The sequence below is a fragment of the Schistocerca piceifrons genome, chromosome 2 (assembly GCF_021461385.2).
Source record: "Schistocerca piceifrons isolate TAMUIC-IGC-003096 chromosome 2, iqSchPice1.1, whole genome shotgun sequence".
NCBI lineage: Eukaryota > Metazoa > Arthropoda > Insecta > Orthoptera > Acrididae > Schistocerca > Schistocerca piceifrons.
Genome location: NC_060139.1, coordinates 548,942,321 through 548,968,880, shown reverse-complemented (window position 1 = coordinate 548,968,880; position 26,560 = coordinate 548,942,321). Strand labels below are relative to the sequence as shown.

General features: G+C 38.3%; 1 protein-coding gene across 1 annotated transcript in view; it reads left to right on the top strand.

Annotated features, from left to right (window-relative positions):
* The first annotated feature begins 1,899 nt into the window (after positions 1-1,899).
* LOC124777725 (probable DNA-3-methyladenine glycosylase) overlaps positions 1,900-26,560 on the top strand; it is a 76,726-nt gene continuing 52,065 nt past the window's right edge. Inside the window, exon 1 of the mRNA XM_047253223.1 lies at positions 1,900-2,073. The gene's annotated coding sequence lies outside the window, so the exon portion shown is untranslated. The remainder of the gene's footprint in view (positions 2,074-26,560) is intronic.

The following is a 26,560-nucleotide window of genomic DNA, read 5'->3' as shown; positions in this document are numbered from 1 at the left end:
CCTGCACTTCATTTGTTTTGTTAACTTTAATCCAATAGCCACGATTATTTCTATTGGAACATACAGATTCGCAATAAATTACTTTTCCACACCAGATGAGGCAGATGGAGTAGTGCACTACACATTCTGGTTGCAAACCAAGTCGTGGTTCACTTTACCAAGCAGTTATATTGCAACAAACATCAAGAAATTATTTAGATTACATGAGAATTCCAATAAATCAGCGATCGATTCCTGTCTGTTGTAATTTGCCCACATGCATGCTGTCTCCAGACAACCTTAGAATCACAGGGGTGAAACTCGTAAATGGATTTCCAGGAAAACAACCTTGATTCACTGCCAGGCTACTTGAAGTGCCATAATCTTCATCATTTTCTTTTCTTGTTTGGTGATATAAAGTCTTCCATATTTGTTTTGATTTCACAGAAAGCAAAAGCTGGTTTCATATCATTCTGTTCCTGGTTATGGTTTCATATGTGAGTTGTAGGCTACTTTATAATTGTGATGTAAGTACGTTGCTCATATTCTGCTTGATTTTTGCTCACTGCTGTAATATTGGTCGAAGTTAATGACTACACATTTGTTTTGGTTTCACACAAAATGCAGGCTGATTTTGTAGCATGTTCTTCCATGGACTCACATACATTTATTATTGCTACTGACTCCATGTGTGAACTGCTCGATTTATATGCATTTATGTATATTGTGCACATTCTGCTTCATATTTTCTCCCATTTAATGGAAAATTCTGTGTTAGCAGCTTTTGACAGAATTGGTATTCAACTTCATTACATCTTGGCACGGGATAAGTAAGTAATTTTGCTTTGAATGATGTTCTGTCTTGCCACACTATTCAAAGCAGAATTACATACTCATTCTGTGAGAAAATGTAATAAAGTTGAATATTAATTATGTCAGAAGCTGCCAACGTGCAGTCCCCCATTAAATGGGAAAAGTACGGAAAACGGAGATGAACAGAAATGATGTGGAATAGGAAGAATGTACATACAACGCATTTAAGTCGTGCAGTTCACACACAGATTTGTCAGCATTAATACATATACATATGTAGGTGAGTCTGCAGAACACCGTGCTAGAAAAGAACTTCTATTTTATATGAAACAAAATCAATTATTCAATCATTTTCTCCGTCCTATCTTTCGGATGTGAGCAAAAGTCAAGCAAACTGCAACAAAAATACAATGCAAGAAGTTGTAATCAGTAACACAATGAGATGAACCCAGATTCTGTGTCATGTCAAATCGATTGATTTTTAGGCTTTGACGTGGGGTAAAGCGGAATTAATTGCACTCGATAATGGCCATATGGTCGAAATAGCAATATCGGCTTTTACAAATAAATAATTTTGCAGTCAAAAGGTGTCCACAGGTTAACTTAGTAAATTTTATATGACTGTGAAACCTATCTATGAGATGTTAATCTTAGCTTTCATGTCATCTTATCGCGTATATCGAAATAAAAATATGGAGTTCCTCGTATAACTCATTGCCAGGCCACTTGGAGCATTGCCATCAATTTATGTTCTTATCTGTACATAGATAGGCGTCAGCTACGTTCAGTTACTTAAAACACAAACAATTTTTCGCTTTTAGGTATCTACCGTCTTTTGTGGATGAACACACAGTGTTAAAAAATACTCAATTAGTCAAGGAATATTTGGAATATTTCACGAAAACGAAAGAAAAAAAATAATGTAAAAACTAAGAAGAAACAAAAAGACGAAATCGACTACTAAAGCACTACTGAACACGATGAAAATAGGTCAGCTTCCGCACTTAGATGGCGAAACAGTACATCGCTTCCCCCACCAACTGTAACATTAGTATTTTCTTCCCGAGATTCCTTGGCCTTGACATTCCGTTCTGTTTCTGTGACGGCCTGTTTGAACGCCATCCTCTGTTCCGTCAAGTGTGAATCGATCTTACATATCTGTCGCAATTTGAATGACTTATATCGACTGCTGGATTTTTGTGTGACGAATATCGATTGGTTGTGTTTATTATTTAGAATAAGCAGGCGCGGTGTTCTTATTTTGTTTACACAAGTTAGAGAGTGAGTAGTGGTATAATTTTGTAGAAGCGCATTACTGTTTCCCATTTGTTATTGAAAGTGAATTAAGAGAACATGTCCATAATGTAAAGACGATTGTGATTTATGTGCCTTGGAGATATGATCCTTTAAAACGGAAGTTTTTTTATGTGTAATTGAAAACGATGCTTCATAGAGATAACCATTAACTATGGTCATTACTGGATAGTGTTTGTGCAACTGCTCAAAACTGTAACGGTGTACTGATTACTTCACAATTTTTTTATTTTCTTTTTTTAATCCTAATTACAGAGCAAGGCCGTTCTCCCACAGCAACATAGAACAACAATTATTTGCGTAAGGGCTTGCAGTAGTACAATAAATTGAGTGCGACGTATATTTCCAGATTTCATGATCGGTTACAAAACTTTTTACCCCTGTGCAGTTGTTTTGGTTTGTACTTGTATAAGCTCGAACAAGTCAAAGATGGGATACGAAATTGGTTATAATTCTCTTGAGGTAACTTTTTTTTTTCACGTCGTTTTTCTTGAAGTATTTAGGGAATCCAAAAAGGGATTTTAACCTTGCTCGTTTCTGATGCATGTTCAGTTCCTTAAATACTTCTCTGCTGCACACAGCGAGTATGTGTATCCTATTTATATCTTAAAACTATGAACAGCTTACATCATAAACAACTTATGTACACAGTTGCAATGCAGAGCTATATTGCAATTTTGTTCCATTTGACATTCAGTTAACATCACATACACACTGCTTCCCCAACACTTCAACATTAACAAAATTTTGCAATTTTCCACGCCAGTTTTGCTTCACAGAATTGCTACATGTATACAGTAATCTAGAACAGCACTAGATAAGATACAAAATCAACAACAGAAGCTTTCTTATGCAAACACACATAGTAAAAACAGTACTATCAGGATATAAATACACTCAGATTTAATTAAGATTAGCATTATTGAGAACCAACATATCTACTTGAATTTCTCAAGTAGAAAATATGACGATAACTTAAATTGCACCTTCTGGTGGTACTCTCGACACTGTCAAGTTTGGTCCTACCACACTTGTGCTGTTTTCCACATTTCCTCAGTCTAACACAAATTAATGTTGTGTTAGTCCTGTCTGTTTTAAAGCCATGCAAATTTCTAGTCAGTAAACTGTTGTCATTTAAGTGTTTACTGACTTTGTAGAAATAGTGCTGTGTTTTAATAGTTTCTGAGTGTATTCCTGATTCCATTTTCAGTTACAATATGCCTTTTGAAATTCGTAATCTCTGGAGAAACACTTCACAGTTTATATTACATGACACCGATGCTTTATTTACACCTGCTGACGTTCAGTTAAGCTTTTAACCATCATTAACACTTTTCATGCTACAGGCAGGTTTTGCACGCATTTTTTTCTGATTTTTGGAGTTCAAGATTATCATATGAAGTGTATTTATAATATAATTCTTAGTGACATACAAGAGTTTTCAGTGCCTGTTGTGACCCATGTAATGGATATAATAATTCCGCATATTAGAATTTTGACTAGTTTGTTTGGAAAGTTCATTTCAAAATAAGCCAAATATGCTGAAAAAAATTGATTGTTATAGCTCATCTTACTAGGATTCATTGATTAAACTCAGTACATAGCCACCACAATTTTCAATAGAGAAATTTATTGGATGTATTAAGGTTCCTGATGCAGTCAATCTTCTTTGATGAGTGGTGTCACTGTTGACAATTAAAAGGAAGTTGTGGCAACAGACATGTTAGGTTGTACGGTGATAATTCGGTTGTGTTTGTGAAGCCAGTAAATGTGTTACTACGAGTTACGGTTTTCTATAGCTGTGTAAATGGTGTAGTGGCTGCCATAACTGAGATCCTTGTCTTCATTATTTTGATGACATCCTACGTTAAAGCTGGAGCTGACTATCATAGCCTTCACTTAAGGTAGCCTAACAATACTCCATTGATGCAGTAATTATCCTTGAGCGCTGTGAGCTTGTTGTGTGTTGTATATCATTTATTCGATTGTACTGTGATGCTCACTGCAGTTATTGGTGATGAGACCTCAGATGCAATGCTGGTGATGTGGCTTCTACTTGTGCAATGATTATTCTGCTATTCACAATTAAGTGCCTGGTGGAGGGTTCAATGAACCACCTTCAAGCTGTCTCTCTACCGTTCCACTCTCGAATGGTGCCGCGGGAAAAACGAGCACTTAAACTTTTCTGTCTGAGCCCTGATTTCTTTTATTTTATCGTGATGATCATTTCTCCCTTTGTAGGTTTTCGCAATCCGAGGAGAAAACTGGTGATCGAAATTTCATGAGAAGATCCCGTCGCAACGAAAAACATCTTTGTTTTAATGATTGCCACTGCAATTCACGTATCATGTCTGTGGCACTATCTCCCCTATTTCGCGATAATACAAAACAAGCTGCCCTTCTTTGAACTTTTTCGATGTCATCTGCCAGTCCCACCAGATGCGGATCCCACACCGCACAGCAGTACTCCAGAATAGAATGGAAAAGTGTAGTGTAAGCAGTCTCTTTAGTAGATCTGTTGCACCTTCTAAGTGTTCAGCCAATAAATTGCAATCTTTGATTTGCTCTACCCACAACGTAATCTATCTGATCGTTCCAATTTAGGTTATTTGTAATTGTAATTGCTAAGTATTTAGTTGAATTTATAGCCTTCAGATTTGCGTGACTTATCGCGTGATCGAAAGTTAGCAGCTTTCTTTTAGTACTCATGTGAATAACTTCACATTTTTCTTTATTCAGGGTCAATTGCCACTTTTCGCACCCCACAGATATCTTATCTAAATCATTTTACAATTTGTTTTGGTCATCTGATGACTTTACAAGACAGTAAATGATAGCATCATATGCAAATAATCTAAGAGGGCTACTCAGTTTGTCTCCTATGTCATTACTATAGATCAGGAACACTTCCTTGGAGAATGCTGGATATTATTTCTGTTTTACTCCATGACTCTCCGTCTATTACTACAAACTGTGACCTTTTTCTGACAGGAAATCACAATTCCAGTTGCACAACTGAGGCGATATTCCATAGGCACACAGTTTAGTTAGAAGATGCTTGTGAGGAACGGTGTCGAAAGCTTTCTGGAAATCTAAAAACATGGAATCAATTTGACATCCCTGTCAATAGCACTCATTACCTCATGACTATAAAGAGCTAGTTGTGTTTCACAAGAACGATGTTTCCTGTATTCATGCTGACTGTGGGTCAATAAATCGTTTTCTTCGAGCTAATTCATAATGTTCAAACACAGTATATGTTCCAAAACCTTACTGCAAATAGACATTAGTGATATGGGCCTGTAATTCAGCGGATTACTCCTGTTTCCCTTTTTGAGTATTGGTGTGACTTGAGAAATTTTCCAGTCTTTTGGTGCAGAACTTCCCGTGAACGAGCAGCTGTATATAATTGCTAAATATGGAGCTATTGCATCAGCATACTCTGAAAAGAACCTGACTGGTATAGAATCTGGACCGGAGGCCTTCCCTTTATTAATTAATTTAAGCTGCTTTGCTACACTGACGATATGTACTTCTATGTTTCTTATCTTCGCAGTTGTTCTTGATTGGAATTCAGTAATATTTACTTTGTCGCCTTTGGTTAATGTGTTTTGGAAAACCGTGTTTAATAACTCTGCTTTAGTGGCACTGTCATCAGTGACTTCACTGATGTTATTGCGCAGTGAAGGTATTGATTGCGTCTTACGCTATGAGAAAAGCAGACTCGACCTTTTAAAGGAGCTCTTAAGATTTGGTCACTGCCAGCCGCTTTGCCCGATCCCATTTCTCAGAGACACAACCAGGAGTACATATGATGCCATATCCCGGTTTCTAGCGAAAGAAGACATAAAAATCTAAAATGAATTGAACTTAACTAAAGAACTTTATCAACAAATAAAATTTTAGCAGTCAACTGTGTTTTGTAATCTGATTACAGTACATTTATTGTGATGGCTAAAAAGTTTGTATGCTGGAAGCGAAGTTTAAAAAAAAAAATTCATCTTGTCACTGGTGTGCTTTATATATGACCAGAAACTATGTGGGTTTTCTACCAGATTCCGAGACAGTTTCATTATGAAATTTATTAAAAGCATCTCACATTTAAGCATGTGCCATGTTTAAAACTTTGCCAATCTTGGGGATTTTGCATTCTTTTAAATTTGGCATGCTTTCATTGCTTCTGCAACAGCTATCTAACCTGTTTGGTGCACCATGTGGGATCAGTACCATCACTTATTGATTTATGTGGTATATATCTCTCAATTGTTGTTGATACCATCTCTTTGAAATCATTCCACATCTTTTCTACTTATGTCATCAGCTCGGAAGGGGTGTAGACTATCTTTTTAAAAAGGTGTTAAGAGCATTTTTATCAGTTTTGTGTGTGTGTGTGTGTGTGTGTGTGTGTGTGTGTGTGTGTGGTGGTATTCAGCCTGGAAGGCAACTGCTTTGTGGCCACTAATCTCTGTATTCGTCATGTTACTCCCTACTTGTCCAGGATTATTTGTTGCTAAGAGGTCAAGTATGCTTTTGCAACCATTTACGCTTTTAATGGGCTCATGAACTCATTGTTCAAAATTATTTTCTGAGAAAGCATTCAGTACAATTACACCAAGTGTCTGTGATTGTGACTTAGCTGCCTTTGAAATTATTTCAGGCATCTATGACATGATTTAAGCTGTTGGTGTCATGATTTCAGCTACCCATTATATGACTTTGTTTGCTGATGTTGACAATCTCTACAAGGGAAATAGCCAAGCAAGTTGGCACAGTGGTTAGCATACTGGACTCACATTTGGGAAAATGACGCTTTAAACCTGCATCTGGCCATCCTGATTTAGGTTTTCCATGATTTCCCTAAATCACTCCACCAGATCAACCAACCGACAAGGGAATTGCTGAGATCAGTTTAGACATACTTTTCATTCCAGTTGACCCATAGTGAGAGACCCTGTGGGAGGTGGAAAAGTCAGAAAACAACAATGCACACTAAATATTTACAAATAAGGACAGATATGCTAATGTACTTTCCACAGATCCCATATGAAATTGCCCTTGTGGATGTGGAATTGGTAAAAAAAATTATCGTAAGCATATTTAAGTTTAAAAGGATGTAAAACTTGATGTAATTCTTCAATTTCTCCAGGCGTATTTTATGACGAAATAAATCTCAGGTGAACAGCCTGGTATGAGTGTGCATAGGACACAATATTTCGGCAATCAACCATGTTGCCATCATCAGGTGCGCTGACATGAGGGGAGCCACAACTAAATTGTGACAGCGGTTACATCCTTAGCAAGGCATGGGAACCCGCAATCACCCAGATTAAGAAGAAAAAGGATATTTCCCAGAGTGTACCAACTTCGGGAGAGGAGGGACGAATAACGAGAGTAGTGCCAGCAGACCCTCCTGAACGGGAAGACCAAGGACGCAGCGCCTAGATGGCAGGAGAATGGACACTGTACCAAATATTCACATTAGTGGATATTGTTAACAGTATATACGCATGAATTGGTTCTGCTAAGAAATTCATCAATGAAACAGAAGGAGTTGGTCACGAATACATCCTGTAGACTCTTCTCAAATTGAACTTTATTATTAGTTAAACTTTTTATGGCTGCTGACGTATTATGGAAAATGTATATTGCTGAATAGTAGACATCTTTCTGAACCAAAGTAAGTGACTTTAAATATTTGTGAAAAGTTATTCTTATTTCTAGTATTGAGTCCATGAAATGTGGTGTTGGTTTGAAAAAGAGACATATTTTTAGTGACAAATTTCATCAAGGAATAAATATATTGGGAAGTAGTAGTTGGTGTCCCCAGTTCCTTAAACAGCCGTCTACAGAACATTCTTGAGTTCATGCCACAAATAATTTGTGTTGCACATTTTGGGCTCAGAAAATTTTTGGTTAGCCTTATGACTCACTCCATAAAATAATCCCAAGTCACATTTTGGAATGAAGGTAAGCATAGTACACCAGCTTTGTTTTATTTTTATATCACCTGTGTCTGACAACATTCACACAGCAAATAGAGATTGGCTTAGGCACTTCAGCAGTTCTGTGTTATCCTCGTCCCAGTTAAATTTACTATCAAGTTGTAATCCATAAAATTTGACACTGTCAACTTCTCACTTGTCGTCATATTTTAGGTGTATACTCACAGGAAGCCTAAAAGTTCAACCTGTGTGTAGTAAGTTTCTTCAAGGTTTAGTGAAAGAGAATTGGCTAGGAACGACATACTAATGTCCATGACCTTCCCAAGGCCCTACTTGATTTACTATTTGTTGCGATGTTTGTTTCACACTTGGCGTCTGGTAATGTTACTGTTGAAAGATCATTGATATACTCAAGAAAAAGTAAGGGCTTAAAATGGAACCTTGGGGGACACCATATGTTATTGGTGCACAGTTGGATGATGCTTTATAACTTAATACATGTTTGTTTCCTATTGACACCCTTTGTCTTCTGTCAGAGACATAGGATTTGAATCATTTTGCAGCATTTCCTGTTACACTGTAATATTGTAGTTTATTTAAAAGGATGTGATTTACACAGTCAGATGCCTTGGACAGATTGTAAAATATACCAGTAGCCTGTAATTGATTGTCTAATGAATTACGTACATTCTCATTGTATTTGTAGGAATCCTTCTCAGTATCAGAACCTTTGGAAATCATAATTGTGCCTGGGATAATATTTTATTTGTGATAATATAGTCATCTTCTTAACCATCTTATCTTTTCTGAAATTTTTGAGAATGTTGGCCAAAGTGAAATTGGATGGAAGTTTGATGGTATTCCTTTATTTCCTTTCTTACACAAAGGCTTAACTTCTGCATATTTCAACCATTCAGGAAATGTTCCACTGATAAAAGGTTGTTTCACAAATAACTTAAAATGCCACAAAATTCAGCTTTGTTGATATATTACCGTAGGCACTAAAATTTTTGATTTGAAGGGTTCTGTGGTGATCATTACTTCTACTGATGTTGCGAGAGTTATATCAGTCAGATGGTTTCTCAGAATACTGTGTGCATCTGAAAAGGTAGAGCTTGCAAAATCACTGCATATCTTTTCCAGTGTTTGTTTGTTACTATTTCAAGATATTCTAATGACGTTTCCAGTTGTCTCATTTGAAACTGCCATATTTACTGATCTTTCAATGTTTTCAATATGAATTCATTGTCAAATTTGATTCCCCATAACCAAGTAACATAATTTTTTTCAATATTAATTTTAAATTTTTATATATAGACACACACACACACAAAGAGATGTGACTTACCAAACGAAAGTGCTGGCACGTCGATAGACGTGGAATGTTTCCCTCATTTTTTATATATATATATATATATATATATATATATATATATATATATATATATATATATATATATATATATATATATTTTACAAAAACATATAACCTATGTCCGTCCGAATGGTCATTAATGTCTTGTGTAAAAATTTGTAGAAAATCAGTCAAGAATTTTTCAGGATTTTTGCCGACAAAGTTCCTCCTTTATATATTACGTATTTATTTATGTATTATATATATAACTGTGAAACTGATTTTTTTAATGAAAATGTGACAATGGATCTGTGAAACTGAATGCATAATTTTTTTTAAGTTTCTTTTTTATACAAGAAATACCATGACCATCCACAATTACGAAGACAACAAAAGAAGTCAACCAAATCGATTGAGCTGTTCTCAGATGATGATTTTTCACACTTGATTTTAATTTTTGACTTTCACTGTGGATTTTCCAAAAATTTTCTTTCATATAAACTGTGCCCTGACAGTTACAAACAGAACAGGGGAAAAATCAACCAAATTTGTCGAGCCATTCTTAATTGATTATGTATCATACTTTGGGGCAATTGATGTTATTTTCTGACTTTTCTGTTGGAAACATTTACAGATTTACAATTATTGGTCACCATTTTGATATCTTTTGTGTGTGTTGCATCTTTGGATTTGGTATGACATCACTGGTCAAAGCTGATGGGTGGTGCTGTATGCTAGAATTGATCCTGTCTTCTCCCTTTAGGTTTATATGATTTTCAGAGGTAATCTGTGGCTACTCATTCTTTTAATGTGTTAATACTATTTCTCTCCATTTTCATATATTATTTATTGCCTCATTTTTAGATGATTAGTTCATTTATAATGTCATTCTGTTTCATCTCTGCATTCTTATACTGCTCTAAGAACTCTCATTTCTGCTGCCTGATTTCTATTCTCATATCCTTCATATGTGACACATGACTCACTTACTTACAATTAAGTGGAAAAGTAATAGTCTTACAAAATTTCGAACATTTTTCTTCCTCATTGTGTTTTTCAGGCACATATGGTTTGTTCGACATACACTGGACTATTTTGCTAGTTTATTCTCTGTGTCTATCATATTCATATATAATTACACATCCCAGATAGTTGTAATGTATGAGTTGGTCTAATATTTCAATATAATCAACAGTTTTTTATCTTCTTGGGTCCATTTTTTTAATTTTATTTTATTATTTTTATTTTCGTGTTGATATCTTTGGGTTGTCTACCTCTAGCTAAGTGATCAGCATGTCTCTAAAGGCAGGCTGCCCTGACACGAGATCGAACTGTGGGCCCTGTACAGCATTCTGGACAGCCTCTAAGAGTCACAGCCATGTGGTGATAGTGCTTCAATACTGATACAAGAATATTTCAGTTAAAAACTGGCTTGCTTGGGCTTTGCTATGCCTTGCGGTGTGTGCACTAAATGCTTCACTTTTGCAAGTGTAGGAAGCCGTCTGTCTTCTTCTGCTTAGGTGCTGCCATGTCAGCTATTTTCACATCTTTCCTGGTTGGCTCACTTTGCATCACGCTATGGCTGTGTTGTGTTTCATAAGGCATAACATCCACACCCGCCTGCAACTGGCTCAGCTGTTATCTATTTCCTACTTTGTGCATTTCTGACCTAACACAGTTGGTACTCCACAGTACCCTCCTCCTTAACAAGACCTGATCCCTCTGGTCTCCTTAACTAGACTAGCCTTACACTAGAATGATAGGAGCTGGTGGCTGGTCCAATTGGCCCCAGTCTATTCTTTTGAGATTACTTTTATCAATATATTCCTTTAACAGGGTTCCCAAAGGTTCTGGAAGTCAGGGAATTTCAAACATATCAGGGAAATTTGGAAAAAAAGAAAACACTGGAAAAAATCTCAGTTTTGTCAAGTAGATGAAATGGTTGGTTCACCGAGGTGTCGTGCATCGTTGCTGGCTGGGAGCAGCTGAGTACGTACACCACTTCCGTACTCCCTCACTCCTACTGCTTCTCATCTTTCTACCATTCCCCTCAGCTTGCAGTCAGTGCAGCTACCACTTCTTACCACTAGGCTAGCAGCTACCGATGAGAGGTAGGGAGGCATGAGGAGTGGTTTCATTGGATCTGATTCTCAGAGACTGTAGACGCAGTGGCCCGGTCATGTGTGCACGAGTTGTGTCAAGTGATTGTGTGAATGTGTGTGTGCTCTTATTTTCTGGTAAAAGCTGTGGCTGAAAATTTAATTGTGGGAATGTGATTGTCTTTTCTATGTGCCAGTCTGTGACTCAGCAATCACCTTTATGGTGAGTTTCTACCTATCCTCATAATTATTGATTCTCAGAGTATTTGAACGAGTTATCTGTTGTATGGATTGATCACCATGATCTCATTTCACCAACACCTGTCTGTGGCTCGTGGATAGCTGGCCACACAAGTGGACTACCACCGTTTCTACGGATATCTATAATGGATCGAGCCTACTGTCCTGAAGCCATTCAGTTCCCACTAATGTGCAGCCCCTGCCCATCGGATTTAGTCTCACTGATCTGCCTGCAGGCCACGTCTGTTTGTGTGTGGCGTAATGCAGCGGATTTTCATGGTTTATCCATGAACCAAGGACAGTGGGGCTCATCAGCAAGCAGTGGTGCTTATCAGCAAGCCAGAGGCCGTGGGCGATGGATTTCAGAAATTGCGACTGTCTCACCTCAAGTATATTTTACAGTGTGGCATTTTAGAGACATTTTATATGTTCTAGTACATTTTGGCACTTCAGAAGTATGGACGATAAGAAGAAGAAAATTGTGTGTGTCATTGGTGGTTTGTATGCTATGTACTCATATATTTCTCGGAAGAAAAATCACACAATACCTGTAAAATAATAGGTATAACAGAGTGAGTAATAACCGACAATAATGAAAGTAGTAGAACGAACATTTTATTGGCGGTCAGCTACAGTGTTGGTTTATACAATTGGTCCCCGCTTTATACACTTCTTTCAAGAGGCCTACATTTTTCTGAGGTTATTTCTGAAATCAGTGAAGGTATTTTAAATCTGTCTTGTAACTCCAAGGAAATGCGTATTTTTGTCACCAGATGTGTTTCGTTTTATTGAAATAAAATAACATCAGTGATCTTAATGAAAAACATATATCATTTGGCTTGCTTTCTCCATTGATAAACAGTACCTTAAAAAAGATGTTGATGTTAGTACTTAAGATTTTTTCTCACATCAGGAAACGCCATCTGCTTGCAACCTCCCCCTCCCCGTTATTTGCACTATTGTTTCTTGTATTGTAGTTGCAAAGACAGATTGTCAACATATATCTTAACTTATCCTTGAGATCTCAAAATTTTTCAGGGAATAATGCTGAAACTTGTCTGGAAATAAGCGAAGTGTCAATGAATTTCATTTGGGGAAACTTGTGGCAACCCTGCTTAAACACTACTTATCCTGGGTCCTTTAGTTTTCTGCCCAATTCAGTTTATTGCTGCAATTCTCCCTTTGCAGCCGCCTCCTACACTCTGGTAATCCATTCCACCAGAATATGAACAATGGCTGGGTCCAGACTTTGTCTTGTGTTCCACTTTCTATCTGTGTAAACAAGGAATATGCTTAGCAGAGTGAGTATCATTGTGATAGTTGATGTACTAATTATCTACATTGTTTCCCTCTGGTACTAACTCTCCTTGTACTGATTCACATGCTGCATCAATATATCTATGGAGATTCACCCCTCCTGCTCGCTAATGAGTTTTTCTATGGACTGGATTAGGGTGGGTCCAAAAGTGTGGTTTAACATAGTCCAAATCACAGCTAGTAGCACTTCCATGGGGTACGCTGGCTAATGTAGTCAAGACTGCGAAATGTTTAAGTGGGTTACTCTCAAAATTTTGGTAGGTTGATGAAAAGGAGATCCCATTATTTCACAAGATGTCCTGTTTATTAATAATCCACTCCCATATAACTCTAACCTTTTTGCCAACGTGACTTTCCCCTGCTCGAAACAACTTGCTGCTGCTACTACTACTACTACTAGCAGTAGTAGTAGTAGTAGTAGTAGTAGTAGTAGTATATCGAAGGCAGAGTTTGTGCCTCAGTCTGTTGGAAATACAACTTAAGTTTAATCACCCCCATCTTGCATTCCTTTTCTTCTTTCTGACCCATTAGTAATTTCACTATGCAAGAATTCTGACCCTTTCTCATTTCTCTGTTCGGACAAACCATAATCACACCCCTGTAACACTTCTATAAGTCCACTTCTTCCATTTCCATAGGTTTACTCTTATCTTCTGTGACCATTAACAACCATTGTACCCTTAACCTGACGAACTTCTTCAGCAGAGGCCACTTAACGAAATACACATGGATTACATAACATTGATACTGAGCATGCTTCCTTGCTGCTAGAAGGGTACATTTTTATGATTAGCTTCCAAGACCAACCCTGACCCTGGTGGTCGCTCTTTTTGCATCTTCCTTAGCACCTCCAGGTACTGTTCAGGTGACAACTAGTTCACTCCTAGCTAGCCTTGCACTGCTTGCTGCGTAGCTTCCCGTAACTATGCTATCTCTCTTCATGCTTCCCACATGCTGTCCTCCAAGGAGTGTAACCATTTTGTTACCACAACTTGTCCAATATTTGTACTTCAGTTTTCAACCTCTTGACTTTCCAATTCACTGATTCGTCGGGAGTTTTGGCATAACTCATCAGTTTCCCAGTCAGCTGGCATAGCAACCAAGTAACGTTCAACGCATCTTTCTCCAAACACTCAGTTTGCATTGTGTGCCACTCCCTTTGCTGCTGTGTTTCCTTTCACCCATTGTTTCATTACTTCTACTACGTCATTGACTCTCCTAGTGTCCTCCTCATCAGCTGTCCCAAACACAGTAAGTTCCATGTATTCCTCTATGTGCCCCAACAACTCCTTTAAGCGTTCTGTGATTTTCTGTCCCTTGTTGAAAATTATCGAAGGCTTCTTCTAGCCATCTCACTTCATTCCATATCTCCTATCCGTTGATTACCACATGTATCACCCAGCAATGACCGACAACAACATCGACTCTATGGAAGGCCTTGATGCTCGTTTGTGGCATCATGTCAATCAGGTATGCTGGGCCCATTGCGGTCACCAGTATCTGAGCATGCATGTGACTAGCTCGTATAAACACCTGTCATTCACCCCTCCTGCTCACTAATGAGTTTGTCTATGGCCTGAGTTAGATTTTTTATTATTATTTTTTTTTAATTCTGTAGTTCTGTTTATGGAATTGACTTCATTGCTATGATTAATATACAACTGAAGGCCATAGGAATGTCCACTGATGGAAAAAAAATCACAACTCCAAGGTATCGTGCAAGATAAGTTGGTTGGCATGTTTCTACATCTGAAAGACAACATCTATTGAAATTTGGCACCATTTAGATAAGAGTGGCACCACTATGAGGGTGCAAATCAGGTTGGCTTTAAATACGTGCTGTGATGGTCGTTAACATTAGTTATCTTTTAGTTGATGATGTTAGTCAAGAATGCCTTTGAGATAACGATGGCAACAGTATCAACCACTCACTGAGTTTGAATCGGGTTGTGTAATAGGGCTACAAGAAACTTGATGTTCCTTCCGCAATACTGCAGAAAGACCTGGCAGGAACATAGCCACTGTACATGATTGCTAGCAGCGGTAGTCTTGGGGAAAGTACAGTAGCAAGAAGACCAGGCTCCAGACGATCATGTGGCATTACCAAGGAGAAGAACCATTGTGTTCAGCATATGGCTGTGGTGCATTATACTGCATCTGCAGCAGCAGCAATTGGAGCAGCAGTTAGCACCACAGTGAGACAACAAACTTTTACAAATTGGTTACTTCAAGGAAGCTCCAAGCCAGACACCCTGTATTGTGCATTCCACTGACCCCAAGCCACCGCCGTTTGCGACTTCAGTGGTGTCAAGAACGAGCTCATTGAAGGATGGAGTGGAGGTCTGTTGTGTTTCTGATGAAAGTCAGTTCTGCCTCATTGCCAATGATGGTTGTGTGTTAGTTAGGAGGCCATTTGAGGGCCTGCAACCAACCTATCTGTGTGCTGGACACACTGGACCTACACCTGGAGTTATGTTCTGGGGTGCAATTTCCTATAACAGCAGGGGCACTCATGTGGTTATTCCATGCACCCTGACTGCAAATTTCTATGTCAGTCTGGTGATTCAACCTGTTTTGCTGCCTTTCATGAACAGCATCCCACAAGCCACTGCTGTAACCCAGCATGCTCTTTCAGAGTGTCATCATGTTGCCTTGTCCTGCTCAGTCACTAGATAAGTCTCCAGTCAAGCACGTATGTGACATCATCAGACGACAACTCCAGCATCATCCACAACCAGCATTAACCATTCCTGTATTGACCGAAAAAGTGCAACAGACATGTCACAAACCGACATCCAGCACCTACACAACATAGTGCATCCATATTTACTTGCTTGCATCCAACATTTGACATTTACACCAGTTATTAATGTACCTTATTAATGTACCAGCATTTCACATTTGCAATGGCTTTTCTCGTGCTTACACCAACCTGTGATCTTGGAACGTTAATCATTTAAATGTGTTACATAGAAAAATGTTTCCTGAAATTTCATTACTCTACATAACTTGTTTCTTGGTGTTGCAAATTTGTTTTCCATCAATGTATTACTACAACCTGTAGAAGGTAATATAGATCAGTATGAGAAGATGCATTACATCACTGTGAGTTTCGGAAATTTGACAGTCAACTAACATTACACACTACTTCCAAATCATTATGGAAACTTATTTTCAAGTACAAAGCAGGCTTTTGTCATTTGCTTTACTGGAAAGGCAAATGTCAAATATATGTACATTTGTGAATGTCATAATGTCACTAGACACTAGATTTATTTTCATCGAAAATGATTGTAAACAGGGAACAAAACAACTTGTTATGTCAAAAATACTTCTGTGCTGAAAGTTCTTGAACCTCAATCAAATAAATGAGTGTGGAGCTTTCTTCAGGGCTATCACTTGCAAAATAGTTTGTGATTCACTTAAATAACACAGAAAAATAAAAAAAAAACATTAATTCAAACTTTAATAGCAGTGAAACCAAAATTTAATCTATGACTTAGCAGAACCACAGAAACAATTTCAATAGATGCAAAATGTAATACAGAGAACTGAAAGAATGGCAACAGTGAAGCAGTTATTATCTTTTTAGATAAAGACAAGATACAGACAACACCACAGAGCCTATAAAGAAAATGCCCACTACAAAAGATAAATAGTAACATCTTACAGCTTAAATGGAGAAACTTTGACAAACACAATTTTATTAAATATAATAAATATCTCTCTCTCTCTCTCTCTCTCTCTCTCTCTCTCTCTCTCTCTCTCTCTCTCTCTCTCTCTCTCTCTTTCATCTGTCTTCTGGTCTGGTGCCGTCCCCCTTCCCCCCCCCCCCCCCCTCTCCTTTCTCTCATGTATAGTTGTAAGAAATCTCATTTCGTTGACATCCGAAGTTCCTCCTCACCGCCATAGATCGACCAAAATACATGAAGAGCACAAATAAGCCCATAGTTGTTTGCAGGATCAACCCAGTACAGGCTAACTTCCTCACAAAATGTACTAATAAGCAACATCAGGACTGTTAGTGTTGGACTATGAAATTTAAGTATAGCAGTATATGCTTTGCTGAGAACTGTAATGAATTACACTCTTAATTGGCTGGTACAAATCACTCAGAAAAATATTTGTTGTTCTCTTACAGCCACAAGTTTCAGTTTTCTTGTGAAAGGAAAAGGGGGGGGGGGGGGGGGCAGTGCTATTATGAATGTAACAGCTCCTCTGTCCATAGAACACTCAAGATGCATAAAGAAGAGCACTAACCCATACTCTGTTGAAGAAGCAACCCAGTACAAACTAATTTCCACATAAAATGCACTAATTACATGTAAAAAGCACCACGACCTAGTGGTGTTGGACTATTTAAGTATGACATTACATGCTTTGTCAAGAGATGTAATGAATTACATACTGTATTGGTTGCATAAATCACTTGTAATAGCGTGTGTTGAACACTGACAACCACAAATTTCATTTTCATTTTCTTGTCCAAGCAGACAAGTATTATGAGTGTGAAAGCAGCAAAAATTCATATGTTCTAATACTTCAAATTAATTGCCAATTTTTACTTACAACTCTTCACTGATAATGACTATAAGATATGAAACACACTGTCCATGTAATACATTCTCACTGCCCGAAGTGGTAGGAGTTTAGAATATATGCATACTGAACAACAAACTACCGATTTACTAATCATGTAAAATACAGTAATTTGTTTTACTGTATACAGTGTCAGACATTGTTCCACCACACAGATCCAAAGCAGACATTTTCATTATTAAAGAGGATGTTCAGAATTCATTATCTGTGGGAAACATTTTCTAAAAACACACACACACACACACACACACACACACTCTTCTTTCTCATATTTCTGTCAATATAGGACTTCAGAAGAGGAGAAAATATAGGTTCTCACATTTAAATAAATGACGTAGATGATAATATTTTTGATTTAAAACAGTAAGTTTCCATTTCTATTGATAATAATGACATTACAATTACATTTACAGTATTTATTCACTCAAACTCTGTAGTTTCCTCTTTTTTTTTTTTTTTAACATTAACACCGTTATTGTACATTTACTTCACATATAATTAAGAAATGTATTTGTTGAAACAAGTAACAGCTCACTTAGTATTTTCTTTTTAAAATGTCCATTTTCACAAGTGAAGTGCAGTAGGAAGTAACCTAACCTGTTCACTCTGACTGTTGTCAAATTAATTAAAAGTTTTCTCTGATTGTTATGTCTCAAGAATTCAGCTTCACTGTGACTTTCAATTAACTTTTGTACTGTTAAGTAGTTCTCCTGACAGCATTCACCATATCCAAGTGAGGATACAACAGACCTCCGATATCCATTCCTGCTGTTAAAGTATCGTTATCAGTACTATCTTCAGGCAATGCTTCCCTGTCCAAAATCATGACTGAAGCACAAAATTCAGATTTCAGTCTCTTCAGAGCAGTCAGAGTACAGTAGCCATATAAATAAGTAAGAAGTAGTTTCTCCACCTCCTCCACACCTGTAGGAGAACATTTAATATGAATTGTATCACTAATACTTGATGTGGCTTTCATATCAACTGGAAATTTAGGGAGCCTGCTTTCATCAGTACTTGTCAGAGAAACTGTCACATTCTGAAACTGGATTGTAATGGAAGAAGGTTTTGATGTCTTATCGTAATTCAGTTTCAAAGACTTTTAAGGATACTAAGTACTGTAAACATGCATATGCTCTGTAATTGCCAAATCTTGCCTAGAAGCACTCATCTGTATTTTACCCAACAGAAAGTACTTGAAGCCAAGTTCATTTGTACAGTACTTGCCCATTTCATTTATCCTATGAGTGGTGTTTGATAGTTCCCAACTGGATGTCTTGTGTAAGACAGTTATTATTTTAACCCCATCTCATCCCAAACATCTAACCAATTCAGAAACTTATTCAGAAATAAGAAATTATCCTTGTTTCCTTTCACTATCAGTGGATGCTTAAGTGACTCTTTCAGACATTCATCTTTGCATTTTTTGTTTGATCACCATTTTTCAACTAATGTAATAAAATCGGTAGTACTCTGATATTCATACAGATTTTGTTCCTCGCCTAAAGGCAGAAGCCCCTGTTCAACCCATGGATCGAAAACATTTAGAGCGTATGTTACATTCTGCATTTCAAAATTTGGTAGGCAGAGAGATTTCATACTCAAGCCATAGGAGTACTTTGACTGATTTACTTTCCAAGGCATAAGGGTAGAAAATTAAGCTAATTTAGTGGCAAATTTTTGTCCATGTTTTCAAAATTAGGGTATGTGTGAACCTACAGGGAATTTTTCTGGGTGACCCTGTTGTTCCTAATGCTTTTCAACCTATGGGCGCTGTAATAATAAAAAATAAGGATGAGCAAGGGTGTGAAGTATGAGGATAAACAGTACTCTTAACGTTACTTTGTCTTCACTATGGTCCAACTTTCACTAAATTTTTCACTTTCCAAGTAGTCAAATTTGCTAAATTCCATGAACCTTCTTCTTCCTCCAAACTGTCTATATGTGCGTAGAGATTAAGATATTACAGCAGATAAATTGCTATTTACAACCTTACCTTTCTTGCCTCAGGGATCTCTAATTTATCCTTGATCACTGTGAGGTACTGAGGGCAGTTGGAAAAAACTGATGGCATAGATTTAGCTGTATAGAGTGGAGCCAGATTTTTTATCAGAGCACTCTGTATGTTTCAAAATATCCTCTTTTTGGAAAATGTAGTTCACATACCTGAAAATCATTTCACAAACAATGATTGAAGTTAAAGACTCATTCAAAAGTACGGAGTGTATCAAAATGAATCCTCTGATTTTAAAAAAATTATAACTTGTGTTATCTGAGATATGTGCATGAAAAATGTACTGCTGGAAAGAGCAAACTCTCAAGTTTTACATGTTCCCACTAGATAACAGCTGTGTACCCCCACTTCAGTTCTTCTAAAATGGTGTTGGGACAACAGAAAGTGTTTTGTGTTTACATTTTATGCAGTGTGTGTCAGTAATCACTGTTCACCATGACTTCCGTACTAGGTATGGCGTGGATCCTCCTACAGCACAGAGCATTAGACACCATGAACAATTCTGAGAAACATGTTGTTTGTGTAAAGGCAAGTCGCTGGGCCATCCTCGAGTGTTTGACACAGACATTGAATGCATCCGCCATAAGTCACAAGGAGTCTGCAGAAATCCGTTCACCATGCAGCTCAACATGTCCCCAATGTTCGTCTGGTGTGTGTTGCGTCAACGTTTACACATGAAACCATAGAAAATTCAGCTACTGCAAGCTCTTCATGAAGGCGACAAACAACAACGTGTGGATTTCTTTAGTTTCGTTCTTGGCAAAATTGAGGATGACATTTCTTCCATGCTTAGTGTTCAGTGACAAGGCAACATTCCATTTAAATGGAAAGGTGAACTGTCATAATGTGAGAATATGAGGTACAGAACAACCACAGTAAGTTGTACAACATGAGAGAGACTCTCCAAAATTTGATGTGTTTTGTGCAGTTTCATGGGAAAAGGTACATGGTCAATTTTTCTTTGCCGAGAACATTGTTACAGGAAGCACAGATCTCGATGTGCTTGAGAACTTTCTTTTCCCATAGTTGGAGACTGATTGCAATGACTTCATTTACCAACAGGATAGGGCACCACCACACTGGCATCTGGAAGTGTGGGAATTTCTAAATTGATGGTTTACTGAACGATGGAGTGGTCACTCTGGACCAAATGATTCTGGGCCTTCAAGGTCACCGGACCTGACTGTATGTAATTACTTCTTGTGAGGGTTTATAAAAGACTCTGTTTATGTTTCTCCATTATCAACAACATTGAATGTGCTAAGACATTGCACAACAGCAGCTGTTGAAGGTGGAACTTATGACATGCTCGCTGCAGTGTGGGAATAATTTGAATACTGCATTGACATAAGCCATGCATCTCAAGGTGGACATACTGAACACCTATGAAAAGGTATTAAAAAATAAATAAAAAGATTTCCCTGTTCATCAAAAATCAAAATTTATTGTATATGTTTATCGGTTTCAGAAATATAGACGTGCCAAATTGAATGATTTTTTAAATACGCTCTTATTATGTCTCACAAGTTAGAAACCAAACCACATACTGTTGCTTTTAAGGGAAATCTCTTGCTAAAGGCTAACATAATGTTTCATTAAACACCTAATTACTCTATGATGATCATTCTGCAAAGCATTCAATGCCAATATACAGGTCAAATAAACAGTGCCTTCAAAAGTAACATAGAAAACATTGTTGCATCTATGCAACTGTGAAATACAACAAGCTGAACTTAGCAGTCAAAATTCATTTACCAAGTAAGACTTCTGACACAAGATCAATACTGGTACCTGGTTACTGTGTCGTACAGGACTCCTGAAGGTATAAAGGAATCCAAAGATCTATAAGAACTCATTAAACATTCACTTACTTTGGAATATTTGTTTGGTGAAAAGCATCCCTATGAATGACAGCAATCCGCTTACAATGAAGGTTTCCATTTTTTGGGACGGAAAACACATGGACCTTAGTTCCACTTGGATAATTTCCATTACAGTGAGGATCACAACACTTGTACACCATTGTGAAATCACTCACTAAAATTGACAGTCGCAAAACAACAGTAAGTAACACGCAACAAGCAGCACTACAAAATCCACACTTTCAACAACACATGGCAGTGTGTACCTGTCGTGATGTCATTAAAGACGCTGGTGATCACTACATCTTGTTGCTTCACAAACAATACTTCCCCTTCCAGGTGCTGGTTTCGCAATGCTTCTACAGCGATGATGACCAGTAGTCCAATTATGACCCACATCATCTTGTTTCCTAGCACATCTCATATGAGGACGGGGATACCTATTATCCTTTCCTCGCAAACTCCACTGCTGCCCTACAACAACTCATTTCGCCTGTACTAAATACTATGCGACACCTATATCTAACGTACAAAGACATTTATTTATTCTTATCTCCTAGGTCTTGAATCAAATGGGCTTCCTATCATGGCTTCACCTACAACCTCTCAATTGCTTCTCTGCACCTTCTTTCTCAGGTTCCCATTCTGGTCCACCCCTCCAATTCCTGGGATAACCTGCAGGCTCCGTCAATAAGGTTTCAAATGTCCCACATGCCCAATTGTTGTTCTTGTCAGAAACTGAATCTTACAATTCACTGGTGACATAGTTTCCACAACTTGATATGGCCCTTGATACTCCCTTAAAAAATTCTTCATCTTTTCCTTCAGAGTATATGAAGTTGATAGCATCACCCATTGACCAACCTTGTACTGCAGCACTCTTGCTGTTTGGCTCACTCCTTCCTCTTGTATTTCCAGTGCCCATGTATTCACCCTGTTCCAAGTTTGCCCATGTATTCACCCTGTTCCAAGTTATTTTTATCACCCTTGCAAATTCATTAACTTATTCTCCCATCTTGCCATTCTTGGTTTTCAGCATGTTGAACGATGATGACATTTTATGACCATATACCACCTCATATGGTAGCAGTCCTTTATTTATGTACTGTTTTGAGTTGTACACGGAGGCCACAGACTTTAAACAGACATCCCAATTGGTATGGTGTGTGTCCACATAGCACACTAGCATTTTCCCTATAGTTCTGTACACCCTTTCTGTTCTCCCATTAGCTTGAGGATATAAAGCACTCGTCCTCAATTTCTTCACACATAACAGCTTACATGGTTCCTTGAACAAATCCAATGTAAAGTTGGTTTCCTGATCTGTTATTGTTTCAGGTACCCCAACTAAAATATACAAAGAGTTCACTAATTCTGTGTCATTGTCATTGTGATCTTTTCCACACATCTCAAAAAATGATCTATAATTCTCAGTACGTATTTATTCCCTGTGGTTGTTTTGTTGAAAGGACCTGAAATATCAGTCTTGAGAAATTCAGATGTTGCTGATGCTTTAGACAATTTCTGCAATGGTAGTCTCATTTGACACAAATTTGCCTTCTGTGCACACTGTATGCAATTCTGCGCATAGTGGTTCATGTCCATCTTCCTGTCCTTCCACAAATACCTCTCCTCTACTCTCCTGTTAGTTGTCCAACATCCTTCATGACCTGCTAACAAATGATTATGTCTCTCGTGTGGCACTCTATGATTCAACTTCGGTAACACTACTGTTCATGGTCCCAGCTTCGTTTCTCTGCACAGTAGCCCATCTTGCATAGAAAACTGTGATTGTTTACTAAACTGCCAACACTCTTCATCCGTCTTCTGCATTTTCTGCCATTCCTTAAGCTCATTACCACCAATTTGCAACACTGCTACTTTTCTGTGAAAGCCAGCTGTATTCCCATGTTTCTTTTGCGGGCTTGTGTATGACCTCAAAATCAAACTTACTTAGTCTTACCACCAATCATGTCAACCTACCAAATGGGTCCTTCCATCTCAGTAACAATTCCAATGCTGTATGATCTGTTATAACTCGAAACACTTTCCTGGAGAGAGAACAATTGAAGTAGGTGATTTCGTTGATAATACTCAACATTTCTTTTTCCATCTTGGAATAATTCCTCTCTGTTGAGTTCAGTTGCCTTAATGCATAGGTTACCAGGTCCTCTGCACCCTCTATTTCTGGAAACAGCACACAGCCAAGTGCGTGGTTTTATGCATTGCATGACAGAGTGAATTCCTTATTGAAATCTGGAAACACTAAGGTTGAACTTGATGTTAAAGCTACTTTCAGTCTCTCAGAAGCATGTTGAAAAACCTCTGGCGAAACAAATTTTGAACCCTTCTTCAGTAATTGTGTCAACAGTATAGCGACATTTGCAAATGTCTTTGTAAATCTTTGGTAATAGTTTGTGACTCCGAGGAATGATTGTAGCTCCTTCACTTCCTCAGGTACAGAAAATTGATACATAACTTTAATCGATCATGGGTCTGTCTTAACCCTATCCTTATTTATTATGTGACCAAGGTACACCACCACTTCCAACACAAAATTACACTTTTCCATAGTCAACATTAAATTCACTGCCCTCAGTCTCAGGAATACTTCCCTTAAATGTTGTATGTGCTGATCCGTATTACTTGCATAGACAATTATATCGTCAAGATACACCCAGCATTGCTGTGGTTTCAGTTCTCTGAGAACTCCATCTAACAATCTCTGAAATTTCACAGGTATGTTCTTTAATAAGAAAGGCATCCTGCTGAAATGATGATGACCGTACAGTCGAGAAAATGCTGTTTTTGGCTGATCTTATGAAGCACTATTTAGCTGATAGTAGCCACTCCTTAAGTCCGCCATTAAAAAATACTTGCACTAGTCCAAATACTCTATGGTTTCCATAATGTTTGGCGAAGTGTAGGCATCCATTATAGTCTTAGGATTCAGACATCAATAATCGCAACAAAAGCTATACTTCAGTGTTTCATCCGCTGATTTTTTGGGTTCGACAATAATTCCTGACCCCCTCCCCATGGGCTACTAGTCTCCTCAGAGATCCCATCACTTGTCACTTCAGTAATCCTGTTGATAAATTCTTCCAGAATCAGCTGCAAGTACCTCAGAAATCTGTATAGTGTATGGCAGAACTGTGATTCATTTCTTGTTGGTATCTGGTACTGCGTAATATGTGTAGCTGGCAACCACCCATTAGGAAAAAACAAATCCCTAACCTTCAAAAGTAACTCTTACATTCATTCCCTTTAGGTGCTTTGCCTTTCATTGTAATGCAATTTCAGTAGTGACTAACGACTGACTTTGTCGACAACCTTGTGTCCCACTCTTCTTCCTCCTCAGTACTAAAATAATTCACAAATATATGTACAATTTTCTCACCATTTACTTCGCTTATGCGTACGACACTTTTCTTTACTAAGCATTCTGCCTGATACAATACTTCATTTACGTTGATCAACCAGAACATTACAACTGCTTACTTAATAGCTGGTATGCCAGCTTTGTTACAGATAACAGTGGTGGGACGGTGTGGCACAGAACCAGTGAGGCCTTGGTAGGTCACTGGAGGGAATTGGCACTGCATCTGCACACACAAGTCACCTGATTCCCATAAATTCCAGGAGGGGGGAAGGGGTGATGAGCTCTGACATCATGTTCAATAACATCGCAGATGTGCTCAGTTGGGTTCAGATTTATAGAGTTGGGGAGCTAGCACATCAATTGGAACCACCACTGTGTATCTCAAACCACTCCATCACACTCCTGACCTTGTGACAGGGCGCGGGCGTGTGTATTCTGCGACCAGCATACAATACTCCTTGACCGACCACCATGGTGCCTTGCAGGAGCTCCACTGGACCCATGGAGTCAAGGAGCAGATCCCCTGGCAGACAACGAATTCACACCCTCCCATCAACATGGTGAAGAAGGTATCAGGATTCATCAGATCATGCAATGCTCTGCCACTGCACCAACATCCAGCATTGGTGGCACATGCTCATTTCAGTCATAGTTGCTGATGTTGTGGTGTTAACATTGGCACATGCATCAGTTGTAGGCTGTGGAGGCCCATTGTTGGGAATGTTCAGTACACCGTGTATTCAGACACACTTTTACTCTGCTTAGCATTGAAGTCTCATGTCAATTCTGCCACAGTCCGCCACCTGCCCTGTTTTACCACTCTGCCCCCAGCCTATGAAACTTGCCATCTGTAATGAGGGGTAGCTGCCCAACCCCTCCCCCACCCCCACCCCCCACCCCCGATGTCTGAACGTGGTTTCAGCTTGGTTTTGCCACATGTTGAAGACACTCACCACAACACTCTTCGAACACCTGACAAGTCGCGTGCTTTCCTCATTCTACACACAGACTGCATTATCACTTATAATAATGGATATAAACCAGAAATTGTGAGACAGCTCTTTAACAAGAAAACAGGTAAAAAAACTGTGACCTCATCTACACTAGGTGTCACACCAGAGGATAACTCCACTAGCTTCATTTCTATTCCCATCATTGGCAAAGCATCTTATAAAATAAGATGACTCTTAAAGAGCCATGGCTTTATGACTGCATATTCTATGAATAACAGCCTCAACAAGAACTTGGTCCACTCGTTAAAGAATACCAATGACAAATTATCTCATTCTAGGGTTTACAAAATTACCTGTAGTGATTGCCCGAGCTATTACATCGGCCAGACAGGGAGAGCCCTCTCAGCTAGATAAAAAGAACATATACCCATGAAAAGTGGTGATGGCACGTTTGGCTCGACTTTTGCCGAGCACCTTGTTCAATTGGCCCATGCTCCCAATCCACCAAGTAACACAAAGCTATTAAATTGCGAGGTTAAAGGCACTAGGCTTGATATCCTTGAGTAGTTGCGAATCTTTAAACACCTGTTGCTTGATAAAGAAAACATTCTTAATGACCAGCTACAACTGAGAAATAAGAACTTTTTCGAAGCTTTTCAACATGTCCTTCACCAGCCCTGATGTTATGTTGC